This window comes from Choloepus didactylus, chromosome 8 (genome assembly GCF_015220235.1).
Source record: "Choloepus didactylus isolate mChoDid1 chromosome 8, mChoDid1.pri, whole genome shotgun sequence".
Taxonomy (NCBI): Eukaryota; Metazoa; Chordata; class Mammalia; order Pilosa; family Megalonychidae; genus Choloepus; species Choloepus didactylus.
Genome location: NC_051314.1, coordinates 80,660,802 through 80,665,154, shown reverse-complemented (window position 1 = coordinate 80,665,154; position 4,353 = coordinate 80,660,802). Strand labels below are relative to the sequence as shown.

The following is a 4,353-nucleotide window of genomic DNA, read 5'->3' as shown; positions in this document are numbered from 1 at the left end:
AGTATGACTTAATGATGGTGGTTCTTGGATTGGCCTCCTCTGCCCTGATTATTACCTTTCGAGTAGAAATATGACTAAGCAAGCTTGCCATTTACAACTTATAATGTCTGTAAAAGCAGTAATGTGGGTATGAATAAATCAGTTGGGCTGGGTATGAGACCTTTTCAGCTTGTCAGAAATTACAGTGCTACTCAAGCCCATAAGGGTGAGAGGAATCCTGAAAGGAGAGTGTTGCTTGGAAAAGATTTCATTAGGAAAATTCTTAAATTTGAAACTTGGGTCAGAGTCAAGAACTTGAATCTCATGACCTTTTCAAAGGGCCTCTGGCTGAAAAGTTGATTCTCTAGTGGTTTCTCTGAACATCACCTGTTCCTGGTATTGACAAACCCGGATTCTGATCTGGCAGCTCATGATTGGTGCCCTTGGCCTATATAGTGCCAGTATCTGGGATGTGGGAGTCATCACCCAGCTCCACCTGGGCTTTAAGCTTTCCTGCTTGTGCTCCTGCTCTGCCCTTCCTCACAATGAAGCTCTCGGTACTCCTGGTGCTGGTTGGAGTTTCCACCGTCCTGGTCTCTGGCCGTAAGTGAAGAATCTTATCTGAAAATAAGATTTGGAGGAACGAAACGTCTAGATTCTCACTGAACCTTTGTGTGACCAATGGGAGAGTAGGCAGACTGCTGACACTTCCATTCCATGTCCATTCTCAAGGTTTATCACTGATTTAAGTGATCATTCAAAGCAGAGTTGACTCCACCCTTATGCTTTCCAATTTCAGTCAGATCCTTGCTCTACTCCACACTCACTGTCAGCCAGTGAATACCATGAGAACCCAGCATCATTATTGTAATTTTTATTAAAATCTTTTTTGGAATGTAATTAGGGTTATATACTCAGGAAAGGAAAAACAAAATCATGTCAGCTTATTTAGTGGATATGTGTTATTTTATATTGTATGTGGATCTGTTCCCCCTCAAATTCTACACCCCATACCAAGATGCCTTAAATTGCACAAGTGTTTTCTGTATTCTCTTCTCCCTCCACCCAAGCTAGTATTTATCACAACTCTAACTTATATTCTTACTTTTTCCAGAGAATACAACAGATGCTCCAATTACCAGTGGTGAGTCTGCAATTGCACTTGTTGCCCTTTTGCAGTGACTGTTTTCCTCTTCTAACCTCTTGTCAAAGATTCAGCAATAATAGGGAATATCCAAGGTGTATGGAAATCCTGGAAAATGTGGAAGGCCAATATCCTGGTTCAAAAGTTTGTTTTGATTAAAAAAATCCTGCTTATTTCTTTTACTTTTCATTTGCAACATGAATCCTCTGAAATGGATTTATATGAATTGTGAACTATTCTTTCTTTCTTTCCCAGCAGAAAGAAAAGGGGAATGTGACATTTTATGGTGGCCTAAGAATTTTATGAGATGCTTGTATTGTAGTTTTGCTTGCCATAATTTGGAGAGCTTAAAAGATAGTCATTCTGTGAATTGAGGTCAGTAAATCTCAGAATGAAGGAAGAGGTTGTAATGTCTTAGGGGCAATATAGATGCAGATATTTAAATCTGCATTAGGTGCCATGGGAGTTGGGATGTGGCATTTGGCATCTGCAAGAAACAGGATCCAATATGTTCTTTCTTGTAATTGTATATTTGCCTTATTTAGGCTAATGTTTGCTTCTACACTGTGGTCCAATAACTTAGTTGGTGGACCAAAGTCCCTGTTCCTTCTTTTCCTACTTCCAAAGCATCCTGTGTATCCTGTGCCTTGTGTGTGTGTGTGTGTGTGTGTGTGTGTGTGTGTGTGTGAGTGTGTAGGTGCAGGTGGCACTCATGCAGAAATTATGAGGATTTCTTCTCTGGTGCTATAAAGCTTGGGGATTTTTATCCTTTGGACATAATTTCTCTGACTCCAACCAGAATTTCACACTGTGTCCTAAGTGCTACCTGGCCTGTGGGGTCAAGTTTGAAATATATTCTCTCACCTGAATGATGCCTGAGACAGAATTGCTAGAGTGTGGGATAGAGGTGGGGAAATCCTGTTATTGCAAGTTGTTGTGATCTTCCTGATTATAGTAGCTTTCGTGTAAGGTATAAGGAGAGAGAGTTCTAATAACTCTATGCCAATTAACCTTTGAACATGGAATGTGTGACAGAGACTCTGGGGTTATTTTATTATTGCAAGGATAGTACCAAATCTCCCCTTCTGTCTACGGCATCTCTCACAATTATTGCTGTAGAGATGGAGTCTCTGACAAAAGAAATGGTGAGACAAGCGTGACCCTGTTGGAGCAGAAGCTGAGGAAGGTGATTTAATCACAATGAAGAGATATTATTAATCTAATTTGAGATACATCTTGTTCTTAATATGAATACACTTAATCTTTTTTCTCCTCTCCTGTAGAATTTCTCCCTCTACAAAAATTCATATTTGTTGCAGTAGAAAATATTCAATCATGATTTATTCTTTGGAAGGATGTCAGAATACCAGAGTGCTAAGGATCATCTTTTTAGCTCTGAGTAGTAGTCCCTGAGATCGAGAAAACGAGTTGATGGGTCTGCTGGGCTCATTGGTGAGATAAAATGTATACCTTCCGATCTATCATTCCTGATGACATTGGAGAAAAGCCTCAGATATTACCTGTCTCAGCAATTCCAGGGCTATGTTGGGAGCAGAAGAGGGAAAGGAACAGGACATGTCCAGTGTGAAGGGATGACAGAATGGATGGCAGCTTTGCAGAGATGAATTCAGACTGAGGAATGCATCCAAGCATGGGTGGGACAAATTTTGTTCCTTGAGCAGGAGTCAGTGTTTTACTTTGAAGTTTTCTTCCACATTTCAGCTACCACTCCACAGGCTACCACTGCGGCTCCTGCCACCACCACTGCGGCTCCTGCCACCACTACTGCCGCTCCTACCAGTCCAACTAGTAAGATTCCCCTATTCTAATGTTTCCTTTATCTGTCTCCTGGATTCCTAAAGTCCCCTCTTTTTACTGTAGACTGTATTGCTGTGTGTGTGTGTGTGGGGGGGGGGGTTGGTCCTAGAGTAAAAAGGAATGATAAAAGCACTGTTTTCTTCTCATTGGACTCTAATTCCTTTTGGTTTGCTGAAACTCATTAAAGTCTCCTCGATAGCAGAGGAATTTGCACGCTGTGTCTTCTTGGCAACCATATTACTTATATGGCTTTTTAATATGGGCAATACCAGATACTTCATCTTTACCAGCAATGTCATTGGAAAGACCTCAAATAAGATAAATATGTTGGAAGGTGTTTTGTATTCGTTTGCTCCAATCAGCATATTTCTTTCCACCTTTTGAAAAGGTCCTATAATGGAAAATAGCTTCATCTTGAGACTTCCCTTGGCTCTTAAGGGTTTAAGTGTTCTTAAGGTTATTTTTGGTAATGTTGACATTCATGTAGGGTCAGTACAGTTTTCCTATTCTTTGTTTATTTATCTCTCACCTTCAACTTTCATATTCATCATTGCAAATTTGTTGAGAAGAATATATATTGGAATTGTGTTTACATTTTGCATAAAAACATAATTTTAAACGTACAGCAGCTCTATGAGGTAAAAAATTTAAAGATAAGTAAATAAGTAAACAGCAACTTTTCCTTCAACACATGGGGTGTAAGAAATGGTGTTTGGGTTAGAACTCATGTAATTTTAGTTGCCTGTGTCTTTTCCAAATTTTGTTTGTATATCAGTGTCTGGATCATTGCTTGACACCTGTTCATGGAGCTATTGAGCAGCCCATGGCAGAGAAGACGACTCTAACATTATCATAAGAAGGGTGGAATGCTCTCTGTCCTTTTGTATGAGAAACGCATCCTTGCCTTACTCCTGTTCTACCTACAGCTTTCAGTCTACCTAGGCACTTATCCACAGCAGTAGATTCTAAATTTTTGGACAGTGAATGTTCAGAGGATCTTTCCTCTAATCTCATTTCTAGTAACCTAAGCCCAGATTCCTTTGATTCCATTGAATCAGTGCCTTTTGACACTTGTTATTCTCCTTGTAGATTTTAAGTAAACAACCCTCTGATCGGATTTTGTTACCCTTGTGACAGTATGTTTTTTATTTTACAGAAAAAGTTCCATGGTTGCCGCCTCTCCCGCCTCTCCCGTCTCTCCCGCCTCTCCCGTCTCTCCCGCCTCTCCCGCCTCTCCCGTCTTTCCCGCCTCTCCCGTCTCTCCCGCCTCTCCCGCCTCTCCCGCCTCTCCCGTCTTTCCCGCCTCTCCCGTCTCTCCCGCCTCTCCCGCCTCTCCCCTCTGTCCCACCTATTGCACCTTTACCGACTGTACGATTTCCCTGAGATGGAGTCAGACGCATGCCTAGACTGGA

At 41.2% G+C, this 4,353-nt stretch overlaps 1 long non-coding RNA gene across 1 annotated transcript; it reads left to right on the top strand.

Annotated features, from left to right (window-relative positions):
- Positions 1–468: 468 nt before the first annotated feature.
- On the top strand, positions 469–4,152 carry LOC119541518. The gene is made up of 4 exons (XR_005218299.1): positions 469–582; positions 1,094–1,123; positions 2,846–2,932; positions 4,098–4,152. It is a non-coding gene; the product is annotated as an uncharacterized LOC119541518 (long non-coding RNA).
- The last annotated feature ends 201 nt before the right edge of the window (positions 4,153–4,353 follow it).